Source organism: Molossus molossus, unplaced genomic scaffold (genome assembly GCF_014108415.1).
Source record: "Molossus molossus isolate mMolMol1 unplaced genomic scaffold, mMolMol1.p scaffold_m16_p_8, whole genome shotgun sequence".
Taxonomy (NCBI): Eukaryota; Metazoa; Chordata; class Mammalia; order Chiroptera; family Molossidae; genus Molossus; species Molossus molossus.
The window spans coordinates 79,648,277-79,668,485 of NW_023425402.1; the positions used below are offsets into that span (position 1 = coordinate 79,648,277).

General features: G+C 38.4%; 1 pseudogene; it reads left to right on the top strand.

Moving 5' to 3' along the window:
- The first annotated feature begins 426 nt into the window (after positions 1-426).
- Positions 427-943, top strand: LOC118621885 (annotated as a pseudogene).
- The last annotated feature ends 19,266 nt before the right edge of the window (positions 944-20,209 follow it).

The window sequence follows — 20,209 nt, forward strand, 5'->3', positions numbered from 1 at the left end:
TGTGCTTGGACAAGTTGGACTTGTCCTAATGGTCATTTTTTTCCATCTCTGTAAGTAAATATGCAAAAGCCATTATACAGACTGTCATATTTAGGCTTGGTCCCATGATCTAAAATGCATAATATAAATATACATATTATAATTTAGTTTACCATTCTAACCAAACTTCAGTTTCTTTTTAAATGTTTGCACCCATATGAATCAAATATATATATTTTTTAATTCTTTCTCTTAGAGAGCCAAGATATTCTCAAAAGTAAATGATTTGAAGATGTGTGTGTGTGTGTGTATGACAACCCACTTATGCAATTAGAATTTGTGGGTTATATGAAAAATAAGGCCTAGGAAATGTATCCAAACAATTTCAGCCCTTGAGTTCACATTTTGGTTGGGAAATAAAGAAATCGTAGGTCCACCTGCATCAAGATGACAGTGGTCTCAATATCAAAGGCCCTGAGATGAGCACTGCGGGGGAAAGGGCAGCTGTGGCTGCTGTTTCCTCCCTGGTTCTGGCCAGGTTGTTGAGCACCTCCAGGTGGATGTTGGCAGAGGACCAAACTCGAGACACACAAATCATATCAACTGATGAAAAGTTGGATGTCACTATTTTTACTGGCATTCCAGAAGAGCATACCAAAACTAGAAGAGTCAGGATGTTTGTTCCTGCTCGCAATAACGTGCAGTCTGGAGTGAACAACATGAAGTGGAAGATGGAATTTGATATCAGGGAGGCTAGGAAAATCCCTTGATGGGCTGGGTCAAAACAGCTGATCCCTCGTCCAACATGTTTCTGCCTTTAGTACTAATGAAGACGCAGTTGCCTTCACAGAAAAAAAAATGGTTAGAGCTATGACGTTGAAGAAAGAAAAGTTCAAAACCTAAGTTCAAGTCTTATGGCACAAACTTTCCTTGAAACAAAAGAACAAGAGTATCCACAAAATAGATTGGCACAGACTGTATCTCTGTGGTTGACTGTGAATAAAGTCAGCTGTGCAGTATTTATAGTCCATGTATAATACATCTCTTAATCTCCTAATAAATTTGACCTTTAAACAACAAAAAAAAGGGGGGAGGGGATAAATACAAAGTAGAAAATGAGCTATACAATGAAGAACAAGCTGGTGGTAAACTGAAGTCCTATATGTTTTGAGAGATGTATGATATGGAGGGATGGTTCCTCAGGCCAGGGATTTGGGTTTCAAGCTGGCTGGGATGTGAGGATTTAGACTTGGGAAGAGAGAGGGGCAAAAGCAAAGCACTAGAAACGAGAATGTGATACTGTTAATGGAGGAGAGAGGTCCTCGTCTCCCCTGGTTGCTAGTGGGGGTGGATTTCTCGTGACATCCCAAGAAAAAGAATTTACTGAGACTCACACGGTAGCATGTAATATTGTAGAAAGATTTATTTCTGTGGAATCAAACCCCTGAGTTTCCAAGATTTCATTTCCCTCAGTCCCACCAAAAAAGAAGTCCCATTTTGCCTTTAGCAGGGCTGAAATGAGAGCTAGTACCCACAATATCCCTTCCATGTCTATACAGTCCAATACAGCATCAGGCTAATTTAATTTGTGTTTTATTGCTACAGTCCATCAGTCCATTGCATGTGAGGTCCGAGGTCCCCATGGCTATGGAGGAAACATGGGCGAAAGCAGGAAGCCAAGAGTGACCCAAAGGCACAAGAGAGAGAACTCCTTTGTTTAGATTATATATTCTCAAATTCCATGCTCTTGCAGTGGTCCTGCCCATCCTGGCCAACCTCTCTGTCCCCAGGTTTGACTAACAGGCAAGTGCCTTCTCTTTGTCACCCCAACTTCACTGGGTATTCATCTGTCTTCCCTTTGTTGGACCCCTTCCCCCAGTGTTTTGTAGAGAATGGACCACTGGTTCCCTGGGGAGTGAAAGTTGCAGCTTCAGGTGAAGCTGCCTACACGACACGCCTATCATGTCTGGCTTTCCCATTTGCTCCCTTCCTATTATTAATAAGTAGCTAATTGCAACAGTATCAATGCTTTCAGCACAGAGATTTTTGTTAGGAAAATCTGGGGAAAAAGAAATAAGAGCAAAAAGTTCATGACACTGAAAACCCATTTCACTGATTTTTAGAAATGTGTTTTTACACGTGATTAAATTAATCAAATAAGAGAGCATATTGGAAAATATGAAATCCTACATTAGTTTCCACCCTTTTGATAACTAGGAATCTATTTTATTATTTTTGTGTGTGTGTGAATTCCTGCAATGTTATGGTTGATCATAATTCTCATCTCATAAGTAATGTTATCATGTGAAAGTAAATTTTTGTAAAAGCAAAGAGTGTTGACAGTTTAATTTGAGCAGTTTTATCATGGTACAAACTCCAATTTTACTGAGCTATAAAATATTAAAACTTTTGAGAAATTTCATTGCTTATGTGCTTTCAGAAGTTGAAAACATTTGATCTATTTTAATACCTGGATGTTATAAATAAAAAAATAAGAGACCCAGAGAAGTTGAGTAACTCATCCAAGGTCACAGAGTCATTGATGGCAGTCTCAGAACTAGACTGCAAGTCTTGACACTAATCCAGAATCCCTTTCTTTACCTTCCTTATTAGTTGAGAGCTTTATTATGTTCTGACTTTTGTTTTTTGCATTAATTATCCTTGCACCAAAAGATTTTAAACTCTTTGAGAAAGGACATGTCATCTACTTTTTGGTATAATAATAGCAATATGTATGAATTGCCCCTAAACAATAGATTCAGTACTAATGCTTTGCAGACATTGCTCATTTAATCCTAAAACAGGGATATTATCAGTCTCATTTTACAGAACCTGAGTCTTATGAAGGTAAGTAATTTGCCTAAAATCACACAGACAGCAAAGAATAGAACATAGGTTCAATCCCAGGTCTGGAATTCTCAGAAGCCTTTGTTCTGTCCTCTCAGCTAAACTGCCTCTGAGGGTAGTCACTGAACTGTTTCAATATTCCCTAATTTAGCCAGAGGGCCAAGTCTGATTACTTTTTTGAGGTCCTTTACAAGACCTGGCTTTCAGAAAGACATGGTAAATAAAAATTTTAAAAATGCATTTGTTTTCTAAAATCAATAAAGTACCAACTTTATCAAAGTGAACCTATGGACGTCTCCTCTTTTCATTACAAGACAGTTGCAAACATATTGAATCAGAGAACCTTCACATTGTAATGTTTTACTGTTGGTATCTTATCAATCTTATCCTTTACAGGCAATTTTTCCAGTAGCAATAATCTCCTTAATCACTTGGAATGCTTCTGTTCATCTGCAAAGCCTAAAGGGCAATATTGGACATCTTTAATAAACATGTCCCACCCTGGCCAGTTTGGCTCAGCGGTTAGAGCGTCGGCCTGCGGTCCGGAGAGACCCGGGTTCGGTTCCCGCTAAGGGCACGTACTTCGGTTGCAGTTTGTCCCCGGCCCTGGTTGGTCGTGCGGGTGGCAGCCACTCGATGTGTCCCTTTACATCGATGTTTCTCACTCTCTCTCCCTTCCTCTCTCTCCCTCCCATTCTATCTGTACAAAAAATGGAAAAATATCCTCGAGTGAGGATAAAAAAAAAAAAAAAAAAGTTAATAAACATGTCCCTTTGGGGGGGGGGCATTTTGAATGGTCAGTGAAGAACACAGTGGCCAGGGCTGGGGCCCAGGGAACCACAGGAAGAGTAAAAATCTTGCAGGGATCACTGCCCCTTACTGTTAGGCAGCTGTGTAACCTTAGTTGTCACTGAAATGTTAGTAAAAGTCAGGCATGAGAGAAGGGATGACACCAAAGCTGTGTGGGAAGGAAAGAAAGCCATTGAAAATGCGGGATTGTTTGGTCTGAGGAAGGCCAATTGAGAAATAAATGGTGCCCGCACGTATTTAATTGAAAGCAGGGAATTTAATCCTGAGACATCTTGAGCAGCAGCTCACTCTCCTGTTTCCTGTCGGATTTGGCAGTGGCCTGTTCTATTATTGAGAGGTGCCCTCACTTTCTGAAGTTGCCATTAGCACGAGAGAGGCCAGACCCACAGTTCCAAAAGCCAGTCACAGATGCATCCTCTGTGGCAGGCTCTTCTTTTATCCTTTTTCTTTTGTCTTTAACATTTGCTTTAGATACACTATACTGTGCTGTGATTTAAAACCCAGTTATGCATTAAAATCACTCTTCTGTATTGTTGAACATTTTTTAAATTTAATTAATTAATTTATTTTTGTTACAGATGTTTCTCCTTTTTCCCTCACTCACACCCCCTCCCCCACCCTCCCCGCCCTCTCCCCAGCTTTGTTGTCCATGTCCATTGTTCATGCATACATGCATATAAGTTCTGTGGTTTATCTCTCCCCCACCCCCTCTTCTGGGGATCGTCAGTCTGTACCCCACTTCCACGTCTCTGAGACTACCCCATTCCTCAGACTGTTATGTTCATTATATTCCACAAATAAGTGAAATCATGTGATATTTGTCTTTTTCATTTTTTTTTTTTTATCCTTACCCAAGGACATTTTTTTCATTTTTTGTTCAGATAGAGTGGGAGGGAGAGAGAGGAAGAGAGAGAGAGAAACATCGACGTGAAAGGGACACATCAAGTGGCTGCCACCCGCATGACCAACCAGGGCCGGGGACAAACTGCAGCCGAGGTATGTGCCCTTAGCGGGAACCGAATCCGGGTCTCTACGGACCACAGGCCAACGCTCTAACTGCTGAGCCAAACCGGCCAAGGCGATATTTGTCTTTTTCTGCTTGGTTTGTTTCACTTAGGATAATACTCTCCAGGTCCCTCCATGTCATCTCAAAGGATAAGAGATCTGTCTTTCTTATAGCTGCATAGTACTCCATTGTGTACATGTACCACTACTTTTTTATCCATTTGTCTACTGATGGACATTTGGGCTGTTTCCAGATCTTAGCTATTGTAAATAGTGCTGCTATGAACATGGGGGTACATATATTCTTTCTGATTGGTGTTTCAGGCTTCTTAGGGTATATTCCTAGAAGTGGGATCACTGGGTCAAATGGCAGTTCAATTTTTAATTTTTTGAGGTAACATCATATTGTTTTCCATAGTGGTTGTACCAGTCTGCATTCCCACTAGCAGTGTGAACACATGGGACTACATCAAACTCAAAAGCTTCTGCACAGCAAAAGAAATAACCACCAAAATGGAAAGGCAACCCACTCTATGGGAAATCATAATTACCAATGATATATCAGATAAGGGGTTAATTTCCAATATATATAGAGTGCTCATACAACTCAACAAAAGGAAAACAAAGAACCCAATTAAAAAATGAGCAGAGGAACTAAATAGACACCTCTCCAAACAGGACATACAAATGGCTAAGAGACATATAAAGAAATGTTCAACATCACTAATCATCAGAGAGATGCAATTAAAACAACAATGAGGTATCACCTCACACCTGCCAGAATGGCCGCCATCAACAAATCATCAAACAACAAGTGTTGGCGAGGTTGTTAAACATTTTTAATGACATGAATTCATTATTTTTAAAAAGTCACTCTAGGGCCTAGAAATTTTAAATTAATTGGTCTGGAATGAATCCTGAGCACCAGTATTTTTAAGCTCCCTAGTTGGTCCCAATGTGCACCCTAATGTGATTCTCAACCTGAGGCCCCAGAGGTCCTTGGAAATGACTCTGAATATTTCAAAGAGCCTAAGGAAAGTCACATATTTTACCCACGATGAACTTCCTCAGGGTTAATGCTGAGTCTCTTTGCTCTTGGCTGAACTAATTTGACACCTTGCGGTAGCAGCTGACCATATTCTGATGAGAAACTAAAACACAGTTTCTAAAATGAAATTTAAGTAGAAAATTATTAGTTTATAAATTCAATTCTTATATAAATAATATCAAAATGTAATCGATCATGGGAAAAAATAAATAAAAGGATGTTTTTAGGTGAAAAGGTTGGGAAGCAATCTGATAAGATTATCTCTTAAATTGTTGCGAAATGAGCCTTCAAACACACAACAACAAATTCATGAAAGGCTGGGTGGCAGGGGGAAGCCCGTTAGAGAGTCTTATATTTGTCCTCGAGAATGTGCACTCAGATATGCGAAGGGTGAAGTGACTTTGTCTCTGAGTTCACTTGCCTTCTCTAGCTGTAGGCAGAAGCTCAGCTTCTCCCCATCACCCCATCTTGCTTCTATCAATCCAATTAGGGCCAGACCCTTCAAGACCTGTCTGAGAAAAGTCACAGAGGGAAGTACTAGAGATTATTTCTATTGTCTACCAAGTTGGTCTCTTGCTATCATCCGGAAATGTTTAACATAAGTGAATCTTTAATTAACTTCAAAAAGTGCCTGTGCTTGGTCTAAGCAAGGTATGTAAACATGGCAGGACAAAAGTCACTAATGTTTGGCAAGGGGAATTTTCAAAACATCAATTAGAAAGAGTTGGTATGCCCGATGAACACCCACCTTGACAGTAGGAAAGAAATTAGTGCTAATTATGACTATCCCTTTTGCTTCACCAAGCATTTGTTCACGATTATATACTTGGGAGGTGAAATCAAGCACACTTTTTTTTTTTTTTGGTTGTATTTCTTTTATTCATAAACTCAATAAATGTTTTAGGAAACATCCCATGTGTCAGACACTGCTCCAGGCACTAGAAATAAAGAAGTGAGCAAAATAATTTAAACTTCTTACTCCCAAGAAGCGTAGATCCTAAAGGGACTGGAGAGTTCAAAGTGACTATTAGTCAAAAGAGGGCATGACAAAGCAGCTGTCACTGGAAACTCTGAATTAAAATATTTATATCTCAGACTTCTAAAAAACATGCCTCCTTTGGAAAACTAAGGTATTCCTCTCAACCTTTCCCAAGAATATTTTTAACTCACAGCTTCTCATTATGTGAATTAAATCAAAACCTCACTAAAAGAGGAAAACATAATTTTATGTTCTTATGTTCCCCATCCCTGACAGCTTACGATTCAGCATTGACTAGCCAGGAGCTTGGGTCATTCAAGTAGAGCTTACTCCTTTAGAGATGATAAGCAAGACTATGCACTGTGTTTATGAACTTAGAGGTGAGAAGAGAAAGAAAAGCAATCTTAAGAAATCTGAAAAGGACTTTGGAGACCAGTAATTTAATTTAGAGAACATTGACATTTAAATCAGATACTTCCATGTAATAAATATTTGTTGAATATTTCGCTGGGCAGCTAGATTCCTTAGATAGGGTGACATTGTGTTTCTTTAGACGTTAGCACTTTGTACGTACAATCATACTGTATAGGATACATTTCAGCTCTCATTTCCAATTGGTAATCCCTTGAAAAAAAATCGTATAATGTGTCTATGGCTGAGTGTAAAATTATCTCGGGTAGCGTTTCTGTGACAGTATTGAGGCAAACGCTCATTGTGCCACCTTCTTGGCTTGAGTGTTTTTCAAGGAACAGTTATAAAGCCTTTAAGGCAGAGAAAGTGGTTGAGAGACACAAAGTATTCTAGCAGCTGAAACTCTACTCTTGAGATAAGAGTTAGCTTGCCTAACAGTGAATGGCAGCCTTGGGACAAAGAATTAATGTGAAGAGGTGCAACCAACATGTCATTAAAAGCCCTACACCATTGCCACATTGTCCTGAGTATTTTTTAAAAAGTAGTTTTCCGGGAGTATAGCTTTTTCAAGAAAAGTTCAGTGTTCACTTTATAATAAATGTTCCATGAAGACTTGTTAAGAGATTGAGAATGCTTTTTATAAAACAAGCCTCCATTCGTTTAAAATTTTTGTAAAGTGAAGAAAAATATATATGTTTGAGGAAGTGATGTAGTACAAATAATAAAATTTTTTAGTCAAATAATCACAGATGTTTAAAATTTTTGCCAAAAAAAGCCTAAGGAGAAATAGCACTTTTTAAATTGTCTACCCACAGAAATGTTAAGATAAAGGACATTTTAAAAATACTTAATCTCACTGTTCACAGGTTAATTTAACAAACAAATATCAAAGCTAGGTGTCCTGTAGAATAACAAATATATAGGATGTAATCTTACATGGTTTTTTTTTTTTTTTTTTTTTAAGTAGCATTGGTCATGTTAAAACATGAAAAGAGCCCTGACTGGTTTGCTCAGTGGTTAGAGCGTCGGCCCATGGACCAGAAAATCGCGGGTTCAGTTCCCGCTAAGGACAAGTACCTACCTTGGTTGCAGTTTGTCCCTGGCCCCAGTTGGTGTCGTGTGGGTGGCAACCATTTGATGTGTCTCTCTCACACTGATGCTTCTCTCTCTCTTCCTCCCTTCTCCCTCCCGCTCTATCTGAAGATAAATGCAAAAAATGTCCTCAGGTGAGGATAAAAACAACAACAACAACAACAACCACCATGAAAAGAATGATGGCCAGAGAAATTGCAGGACACCAAATATTGTATGGGGTATACTTATACTAAAAATAGATTTGCTATTTATCAGAAATTGAATTGTAACTGGACATTCTGTATCTTTATTTGCTAAATCTGGCCACTCTGAAAGAGTACATCCAAATTAAAAATAAAACTAATAAAACTCTAAAATTTTTAAACATTTGAAGAAAATACCTACCATCTCTCTTTAAATTCTCTCAAGATGGTGTGGGCTGAATCCCCCACCCCCCATTCATATATTGAATCCCTAACCTCCAGTGTGACTGTATTTAAAGATAAGGCTTTTAGGAGATAATTAAGGTTTAATTAAGTCATAATGGTGAGGGGTCCTAATATTAGAGAATTAGAGGGAGAGAGACACTTTGTTCCAAGCACACGTACTGAGGAAAGGTTAGGTGAACATTCAATAAGAAGGTGTTCACCTGCAAGCCAGAAAGAGAACCCTCACCAGTACCCAAACATGCTGGAACCCTGACCTCAGACTACCAGCCTCCAGAATGAAAATAAATTTCGGCTGTTCAAGCAACCCAGTCTATGGTTTTTTGTTACGACAAGCTGAAATGACTAAGACACAAGACCTGCTGCACTCCTTTGTGATAGGCATTGCACTCACAGTGACAGGAATTTCAGGATGTTTTTTCCTGGGAGATCATAACTGCCATGATGGCAGGGAGGACAGAGAGTGAGCTGGCTTGTCTTTTGCTACATGCTTAGTTGATTGCACAGTGCCTCTGGCTTATGATAGAAGCTAAGTAAGTATCTGTTAAATGAATGAATACTGGATGAATTAAGGGACTAGAAAGGTGAATAAAAAGAGTGTATTTATGGTATTGTTATTTATAGTAGTAATAAAACATCTAAATGTCCAAAAATAAAGAAATGTTTAAATAAAGTAATAATAGTACAATCACACAGCAATATATCATGTAGCCACTGAAAAGGGTCTTACAAATATTATTTTTAATGGCATGATAAAATTCACACAAAATTGTGTTATGTAAAAATAGGATATCTAGCCCAGCTGGTGTGGCTCAGTGGTTGAGCATCAACCCATGCACCAAGAGGTCACCAGTTCGATTCCTGGTCAGGGCACATGCCCAGGTTGTGGGCCAACTCCCCAGTAAGGGACATGTAGGAGGCAACCAGTCGATGTTCTCTCTCATTGATGTTTCTATCTCTCTCCCTCTCTCTTCCTCTCTCTCTAAAATTAATAAAGAAAAAATTTAAAAAAATAGAATATCTATGTATCTATATACGTGCACGCGCACACACACACTCACATACACACGCAGAGAGAAACGTTTGGGAGTAAATGTAATTGTTAACAGTCATTTTCTTTAGATAGCAGGCTTAGATTAATTTTTCCTTTATGTTTTTCTCTACTTCTCAAATTTTCTATGAGAATCATGGTTGATTTTTAATCATAAAGTAGCAATAATTTGGTATGAATTATATGGATTGCAAGATTTTTATAGCAAAGAAAAAAAGCAAAGTTGGTCAAAGTCATTATCAGTGCAGGGCTCAGAAAAAAAACATGTAGATTCTATTGGGAAAATACCTCAGTATAGAGACTAAACTCAGTAACACCATGAAGAAAGTCTTGAACACATACAGTAATTCCCTTTCTGAAGTCCTGAGTCTCCCAAAGCCTTTTGCTAGCATCACACATGCACATTAGAACCTACTTTGTTCTCAAGTTTACTCACAACCCTTTCCTCTTCCACTCAGCCATTCTCTCCTACTTCATCTGTGTTTCAAAAGAATGTTTATAGATTCTGAGGGGGACTTGCCCAAAGATGGTACCCTAAATCCTGATGGTACCCTAAAACTTAGGGAGTTTCTGATTTTACTTTCAGAATGTTAATATCTTTGAGAGACTCTGAGAAAATTAAGAGATATGAGAGCTATTAATGAACTTATATCACAAATATCACATAAAGTACATTGACTGACAAAGACCTAGGATTGTATTTGTACTTACTGGAATGTAGGATTTATATATATGGGGGAGAATATATTTTGCAACAGAAATAATTTGCACCTTAGTTTTGTGTGTATTTTGCTTCATTTTTTTTGTCTTGAGAATTATTGTTTTGTAAATACTTTAATGTCTTTCAGTCCCCCAAAAAATGAAGTGATATATACATGCATTATATTTTAACTTCATTAATTATTTTATTGCTTTATTATTACTGGTGAGAGTTTTAGTCAACAAGTATTTATTGAACACTTACTAACTGAAAGGTACTGTCCTAGGTTTGGGGAATATAAAGATAAATAGAGATGACCTCTACCTACTCTGGAAAGATCTTTGCCCTTGTGGGACATGTAAACAGATAATGTCACTAGAGATAAGGACTGAGAAAAAGCCATGTAGGGGGGATGAGGGCAGAAAGGAAAGACCCTGTTGTGGATGCTTTTGCTGCCTTGTCAAGATTCCCATCTTCAGCTTGGCATACCCAATTCACTGCTGCTATAAATGTTTGGCTGCTGCAAGCACACAGCTGCCCCCTTCTCTAAAGAATTTCCTTTGACAAAATATCAACTTTCTCTCCTGGGTGAGTGAGGCACCAGCATTGTTGAGAAGCTCAATGGTGGCTGTCCTCTGTAGATTAGGACTGATAACAGGAGTTCTATTATAGAACTGTATGTTCCCTGATAGCAATGGGGATGATAGGATCTCAGAATAGCAGAGGCCTGGTGACAGCACTTGACCATCAGAAGCAAGGTGGGCATGATTACCAAAATGTACAGTAGGTTGATGAATGGGCTCTGTTCACTAGGGGTTTATGGAGCTAGTTAATAAAACATGGTGTTTCTAGGATTAGATTCATGGCAAGCACTGAGTCTTGCGTAATATCTATAACCAGTGAGAATATGTGATGAACAAATTAGCAGAAGACTAAGGCTAGTCACCTCAATAGAAAATCATGATCCTTTGTTCAGTTTGCAGACTTGAACTAGTTCTCAGACTCATAACCTATTACTTGAAGTGGTGGCCAAGAGCTCCTATGAGGAAGGATCTTGCGACCCATGGAAAGTTTATATAGCAGTGATTCCCCTGGTCTTTCTACAAAGGGATCAAGGACCATTTACTCATGTAAACACACACTAGGAAAAGAGGGCTGTTGAATCAGAGATCTGAGTTGACTATGATACCTAAGGACCCAAAGTATCATCACGGGTTCTTCGTGAGAGAAGGACTATACACGGGCCAGCAGTTCTAGCCCAAGTTCATCTCAATGTGGCTCCACAGGGTTCATAAACCCACCCTGTGGCTATTTTCTGACTAGCTAAATTTATAATCAGAATATGTCTACTTGATTAACATTTGGAAAAAGCATCATATTGACTAGTAAGGAAAGAGCTGTTATATAAGAAAAACCAAGCAAATATCCCTGAAATTTCCAAGATAATACATCAAAAATGATGACATCCCATATGGAAAGGCAGAGATTGGTACCATCCTCAAGGACCAAAGGTGTGAAAAGATCATGCTCTTCATTGGCACCGATTAACTAACCAGGCATGAAGTGACGTGATGACAATGACTTAGCCACTGATATCAGTTGGCTTCTAAATACCACCTTGCTAGCTAACCAGATAGTGAAAAAATCTGTTCTTAGATGGAATAAATTTCATGTGAAAAACAACTGAGTGGTATAGGAATAGAGTGCCATAGATATTGTTGGTATCCTGCCAAAATCCCTTTTTTTTTCCAAGCCAGTACACTCAACCTACAGCTACTGTGACTTGTTTGCTAATGGCTCACAGCTGCTCTCTTACCTGGAAAACTGCCCTTGACCAAATGAGAATTACCTCTCCTGAGAGGTAATGCAACCCCTTCCCATAACTGGAGCAACATTGTCATAGAGTATAAAAGCCTATGGTACAATTCACGCTCCAGAGCTGTCCATGGGATCAGGCTGAAGATAGCTCCAACCAAGATTATGTTCCTGTTTACCTCTTTCCATGCCTTATCCCGCTTCCCTCATTCACTTTTTCTTAAGATGATACCCTCAAAAAATCATGTGCACCAAAATTCTTGTCTCAGGCTTTGTTTCTAGGGAACATGACCCAAGATAGTACCTTAGATAGTTTTGGTTACCAAGAGGAGACAGTGCCTGATATGAGACTTGAAATATTAAAGAGTAAAATAAAAATCAGAAATAGATATTAATTAATGTCCTGGTTTTAATATTCTGTGATTAAGCTTCTTCTACTGAGAAAGAGATTTCTCAAAGATAATAAAGTGCCAACTGATACTTGTAATGGTAACCTGGAATTTATTTTTCCATTCATTCCAGTAAATTCCATTTTGTACAGTCATCTCTCAGCATGATAAGAAACATGGTTACTTCTTTTTATCTTTCTTCTTTTTGTCTCCTACCCTTTCAGTGCTTATACTCTAAGGTGGTAGCTCCGTCTCCCTCAGTTTGTCTGAAAGGGTAAGAGCAGGGCATACTTCTGGGCAGAGAAGAGAGAAACACAGTGGCTTTCTGAGGGTGGTAGCTTTCCCAAGTACAGGCAGCAAGTGAAGGCACTGTCTTTGGAGAAGTTAAAACAGTGACAAAACCCAGCTACAAGTCAGTGTGTTTTTTATTATCACCGTGTGCTGGCAGTCCTAAACAGTGGTAGTGTTGATGCTTGCTTTAGCCCCTAGAGAGAATTCCGATACTATCCCACTTTGGAAATTTCTGGACAATCAAGCTTAGCCCTTCCCCAAGGCTGGGGGTCACAACATCACTTCAGAAGTGGTAGGAAGAAGAGGTTAAGGACCCCTTGTCCTAAAATAACCCTGAGAGTCGCCATCCCTGAGTCTCCCCAGGAAAGCTGGGTCAATTCCCTATGATCAGACTTGCTTTTGTGTGGGGCTAGGGCAGGGGAGGGGCAGGTGGACTGGGCCAGCACACAGTGAATCTGCCTCATTATAAGCTTGTATATGTTATCTAGAGTAAAGATGCTTTGGGGAAAGTAGAAGAGAATAAATGAAAAGACAGGGAAAAATCAAACACTTTCTCCAAGTCAGAGGAGTTTGACTTCTGTGGGCTCTGAGAGAAGAGTTGATCTCTTAACCTGTGCTGGCAAAGATTTAAAGTCACTTATTCTGGCAGGGAAAGTCAAAAGACCAACTGTTCATTCCTAGGGATTTGAAGGTAGTAACTTGCTTGGATTTTGTCAGTAAAAAGAGATAATTAAGGATCTAAACAACTGCAGACTTCTTCCTATTCAGTGAGCTTACAAAACAAGGCCATGAGTTTTAAAACCTTTACAAGTTACCTGAGAATTTAATATTCTTGGCTCTACATTAGTCAAGAGAAGGAGACAGAAAATGAAGAATGACCAAATGCATTGCTTTTCCGATCTTGAATTTTATCATGCTCCCATTTGGTATAGTATTATATTTGATTGAGAGAATATATTTTATGTATTGGGTAAGTTTTTCATACATGAAACTCTGACCTTCAGAAAGTTCCTTTCCAGAGACATTAAGGAGGCAGGCATTGAAGAATAGTAATGGCTGAAGGAAAAGTTGCTTTCTTCAGTGCAATCCAGACATTAATTTCTCATCATAGATTTTTCCCAGAACTAGACTTTTCCTTTTCTAATATACCACTGACAACAAATTTTCTGAAATAATGTTCAAAAGGGTGTTCTCTCTTCTCATACCTTATACCAAAATTTCTCTAAAATTTCAAAGTTTTATCTCAATGCTTGTCCACCCTTATCATCAGGGAACAAGGGAGACATCAAGCATTATACTTGATATGTGCATATATTTCACTATCAACATCATATTTAAAACAGAATTCAATCTAATTATTCAAAGAGCAGGTTTTCAGTCCAAATATGATTTAGGGAAAGGGAACATGGCCACACAGAAGTGAAAGAGACACACTAGGCCATGATGAAAACCAATAGCATCATTTTGGTGCACTTATTAACAAGTTGTAATAGGAAACTTAACAATAGTTTTCAGTATCAACAGAGTTGTTTTCCAAAAAGGGTGCCAGGGTGTGATATCAAAGGTTAGACTGGGAGTCATCTGAAACCAGGTAGGAATTCTTGTTCTGCCATTTAGTAGTTCTATTACTCTGGAGAAATGACATAAGCTCCCAGCTTCAATAAAATGGTAGCAATAATAATGTTTATCTTGCTAAATTATTATCAGGACTGAATGATATAGGTCATGTAAGGTGCTTAGCATAATGTCTGGCACAAACTTGACATACACTGAATGTCACCCTTCTTGCTTTCTCTCTCTAACCTGTGATACCACTGAGTCTGTTGGGCCTTCTCCACCCTTTCTGCTGTTCTTCATACAAGCTGCTGGCCAGGAACCATCTTTTCTTCTGGGCTTACTACCCTCATGAATAAAACTTCGATTACAATAATCATCATGTATTTTTCAAGTGGACATAGTTTCTATTAATTAAAATTACGTACTTTAATAAAGTGCCTCCTGAAATGGATCAGGTACATCGCTAGTTTTTCAAACTGTTGTAGTTTCCTCACTTGTCCACTAGGTTTGCTGGTGAACGGTTGGTTCAAATTTATTTTATTGGACTAACTCAGCATTCATGTTTATTTTACAGTGTTTATCTTTATTCCCAATTATTCTAACCCACAGAAAGAAAGCAAGGCCCTTAATAAAATGGAGCATGAAGTTTCAATTTTCACATGAGTCATACTTGTGAATAGGGCATTCTTTTGTCTTGGTCTCAGGGCAGGCTGCAAATCAAAAGAGGATGGGAAGTTTTGTGCATGTAAACAGCTGGAGCACAGTGTTAAGTTAATCGTTTGGAAGAATCCAAAGCCTTTTTTTTTAGTCTATGTTGAGAATAAAACTAGAAAGAATCACTTTACATCCATGGGAAGGATTTACTGGCTTATAAAAATGATAAACCTTGCTTAATACTGGTGCTTTGAACTCACTGAGCGCCTTTCAGCAGCGGATTCTAAAGCACTTCACTGACAGCCAGCCTCAGGACCCTCGGGAGGGAGGCATTATTTCATTTGATAGTTAGGGAAATAGATACAAGGGGTGACTTGCTCAAGAACACAGAATAAGTCCCAATCAAGTTTATATCTCAAGAACTCAGACCAAATCTAACCTCTAGGCTACTCTTGCCTCCAATCATTTATTTTGCGAAAGGAAAACAGTGATTTCAAATGTATACTCAGTTAAGCATAAGGATACATCCCTTTTCACCTGTTTTAACACGTTTTTGAAGTTTTGCTTGTTTTTACATTGGCAGGATTTTCAGATGATTAGCTGAGAGTGTCTTTTGTTTAAAGTGTCTTGTGTAGGGGATGAGAGAGATCTGGTGATCAAGGATCTTCCTTCTGCTCAGTCACTAGTTCATGTTCAGTCTGGTTGGGTGGTGACCCACAGGGGCTATCTCCATTCCAAGAGAGATAAGTATGGTGGGCATCTTAACCTGATTTGGGGGATGGGGAAGTACTTCCAAAATGAAAAGTGACTGAATTTAGATCAAGGCATTTGAGCTCTATGCAAAAGAGTCCCATTAACACCTATAAACATGGGAAGAAAATTACAGAAGGGAGTAATATTAGAAACAGAAAATGATGTCCCTTTCAGAAAAACAAATAAAAAATGTGAGACAACTCAACTGGAAAAGGGAACAGTAGAGGAAGGTGGAATTTGAGAAATGAAAAGTAAATAAATGGTCATTTGCAAACAGATTATAGGAGAGATTTGTAACCTCAGTGGACCAGGAAGATCAAAGGGAAGAGGGAACCAGATGATGGTGAGTTGCTGGGAGAACAATTTTATCACGAAATGTCCTAGAGAATATGGCAAAATAAAATATAGCTCTGGTTTCTAAATGGGAATTTGCATGTATTTAATTGTCTAATATATGAGTGCAACAGAACAAAAAGTAACTGTAAATCATTGTTAATGTGAAGATCAATATTTTAATTATCAAGACTGCAGGTGGAGTAAGAATTAAACATTATTCCTCATGCAGGGCACTGCATTGATAAAAGCTTTCTAGCACCTCTACCCCATCCTCAAATGCACAAACACTCTTTGTGATGAACTTTCGCCTCCATCTGATCTTCATCATCTAAGGAAAGCCATCGAGTTCAGGAGCTGAGAAGTTGCCCCCTATTTCTTCTTCCTTTCAGTTTGCAAGATCTGGGAACAGGAAGTGATATTTACTCCTTAGTGTTAATAGAACAATAATGGACACTAAGGATGTACTTACTCTGAATGTTGATCACAGCAAAGAAACATTCCCACCGGGATATTTATGAAGCTGGTGCTTTAGCTTTTGAACTCCCAAGTGTTTTTCTTGTGAGTTTTAAGGAGTTAAGGGTGGATTGACATTTTGGTCAAAGGAGAAATGAGCCCCACAAAAGCAGAAGAGTTTACATGACCTTTATCCAGATATACACATGGTTTTGAACCAAGGGGGAGAACAGAGAATTAAATTTGCTAATGATTTTACAAAATGGACTTTGTGGATAAAATGAGTAAAAAAACAATAGTCTCAAGATCTCATAATTCTACTCAACATCTAGTTGGGCCATAGGACATTTGTGTCTGTATTACTATATAAACTACATGTTTGGGGTTTAAGGTTCCATTTTGTCCAGAAACAAGGAACATAGGATTGTCTTAAACAGAGTAGTTGTAGCACTTTGGCTGCTCTCTTTCCTGTGACCTTCCTTTTGGAGAAAGTCATACATACATGAAGCTTTGTTTTCCATACATGTTTACTAGCATTTTATGCCCTAAGCAAATAAACAGACAAAACATTATTTTTTTAGTGATCTTCTTTTATATAATTACTTTATAATATTGACTTATTATAAAATGAATCATGGACCACAGCTGGTATTTGGACTTAGAAAATAATCTAACATCAGCCTTAGCATTTCATTTTATTTTGAGGTTGTAGAGTATTTTGTTTTGGTTGCACAGTATTGAGAAAACTCCTAATTCAAAATCTTAATCCTTACAAATGGTAAAATTTTTGCACAGCAACCCCTGTAATTTCAATATACACTTCAAAAAAAGTGAGTAGGAACATTTTATTTCAAAACTGGATAATCAACAGTATATAATAGTGGTTCATTCTTCCTTATAAATATAAAAGTTGGAAGAGAAGCATCCAAAATTGACAGTAACCCTGACTGGTTTGACTCAGTGGTTAGAGCGTTGGCCTGCGGTCCAGAGAGACCCAGGTTTGGTTCCCGCTAAGGGCATGTACCTTGGTTGCAGTTTGTCCCTGGCCCTGGTTGGTTTGTGCGAGTGGCAGCCACTCGATGTGTCCCTTTCACATCAATGTTTCTCTCTCTCTCTCTCTCTCCTTCCCGCTCTATCTGAACAAAAAAATGAAAAAATGTCCTTGGGTGAGGATTAAAAAAAAAAAAAATGACAGTAAATGTCCCAAACTGCATTGAACAAAGTAGCGTGTCATTTATTTTTGTACTACTCTGCAGTTGTACTGGGAACAGAGCATGTTCTGAGCAGATCCCCAGGCCTGACTTAGCATATATCAGGCCCAACATTCATGTAACACTGTAGTATACTTGTACAGTTTCACATGAGTACACTTGAGTAGGTCTGAGTTTTTAAAGGAACATTTAAGCACTCGTAATCAATAGCATATTTGGGAGAAGTAAAAATAATTTCAGATAAGGCAGAAGAAGCTATATTCTGAGGTTGTACAAAAATGAGTTAACCTGAGGACACATGTTAAGGCATCAATGGTATCAAAAGAGTTAAAATTTAGTATACAGCACATTGAACATGCATGTCATTTCTAGTCCTTTTTCAAACAGTTCAAGTGTATGTACAGAATAAAATTCAAATCAAATGTTTGTGGCTCCCTGGAAAACTCTGCAGAATTCCTCTGGTGTCTGGCACAGTGCCTGGCATAGAATCACTAATAAATATTTGTTGACTGAATAATAAATTCTAGTTTGAAAATTCACTGGCATAATAGATCAAAGCCTTCTCAAGAAGCCCTCAGCTTTTGAAAGGGAGGTAGGCTAGGAAACAAAGCCATTCTGGAGTTATCTACCCTTGGTACCAAACCCCTGAAAGCTTATTTTCATGACTACTCTGCCGTGGAGGTCCTTACGTGTGTAACTGTAGGTCTGTAAGGGAGGTGTTCTTAACCCAATATGATAGCTTAAAAACTAAAACCAAATAATACTCATCAGGGTTTGTTAGTGTGGAATTGAGATTCAGAACCTGGGCCACTGGGCCCCAAACCCGGGCATTCTCCACTTACCTCCCCATTTTCTCTCTCTCACAAGTTGAAAGCTATATCGAATTTAAAATGGACTTGGATGTTGGAGTTAATTAGAAAAAGTCATCATTACTAGTACTTGTGTTTACTCAAATATAAAAGAATTGAAATAATTATGTATGTTACATGTACTGTGTAATAAAAATATAAATATGGCATATAAATATAAATATTACATATTCCATGTATATAAGTTCCTTGAGGCTTGACCTAAAGTACACTTCTCATGTATTAGAGCAATTTGCAGTGAGAGGCCTTTCCTATTCAGAAATGAACACTGTATTCTTCCCTCTGTAACTTTTGTTTAAAGAAAGTTGCTTGAATGTTTTCTTCCCCTAGAAAATGGAGAGGGTACTAACCAAATAAACATACAGTATTGAAATTGCCCTGCTGATAATTTTGCTAAACCTCTGAAAAATCATCTCTGTTGCATAAATAAGACTGGAGACAATAGTCAAGGATCAGGGTTTCCCAGCACATAAAGTAGGCTTTGTCCAGTGGATGTTTTCCTTGGGTTTTTTCTCCTTGATAGAGCGGTAACAAAAGTATAGCTTTCCCACTTTGTCCCAGAGATGGGGGTTTGGAGTCTATTGAAGGCAACTCTGTGCCTTATCTAAGCCTCTCACGATGGGTCACTTAGAGGGAAAGCCCCGCTTCATTGGTCCCTGGACAGGAAAGAGGGGCCACAGTGGGGACAAGGAGCAGTTCTCTGCTCAAAGGGATCTGGCAGCTTTGCATAGAGGAAGATGTTTATCCCTGTTTATGGCACATCCCTTCTCCCTTTATAATTCCCATGGTTGATGTTACTTTTTATAGCACGTCTGACTGTCTGGGAAGGAGCCACATTGTTCCACGCCTTAGAAAGCAAAAGGGAAGGGTGAGAAATCTTCAGTAATGCTATCTGCAGAGAGGTTTCTGGCTTTCGGAATCAGCAAAGCAGATTAACTCTGTGTGGGGGGGAGGGCTGTGTGTGTGTGTGTTCACTCAAGCACATATGTACAGAATACATGATGTGGATAATTTAATCGAAAGAATTAAAAACTTAATGCACTCCTGCAACTTTTTTGGTATATTGAATACATTGTCAAATGGATATTGATTATTATTAATCAGTTGATTCAAAATTTTAGTGCCATTGTTGTGTGTGAGGTATAGTAAATTGGGGGAATTCTAAATATACCAAAGCCACCTATGAAAAACACCAGAATTCCCGTGATCTACTTTTACTTATATTATTGACACAGTGTTTTTAGTAAGAAATGAAAGGAAACTTCCAAGCAGAGTTTAATTTTAAAGAGGATGCAGGGTATCTTTTAGAAGATTTTCTTAATTATCTGGATTAATCCTGACTTTCAACTCCAGATAAGAAATAGGATATCCCATAGGGAGGATTTGCAGCATGTAGGGAATTTTTTGCCAACCAGGAAAGGCTCCCAGGGTCTAAGTTATTAAAGTTAAATTTATTGGTGATTATGTCTATTTCCTGTATAAAATGAAACTTCAAAACAAACACTTGAAAAAGTCAAGAGAAGTCAACTAA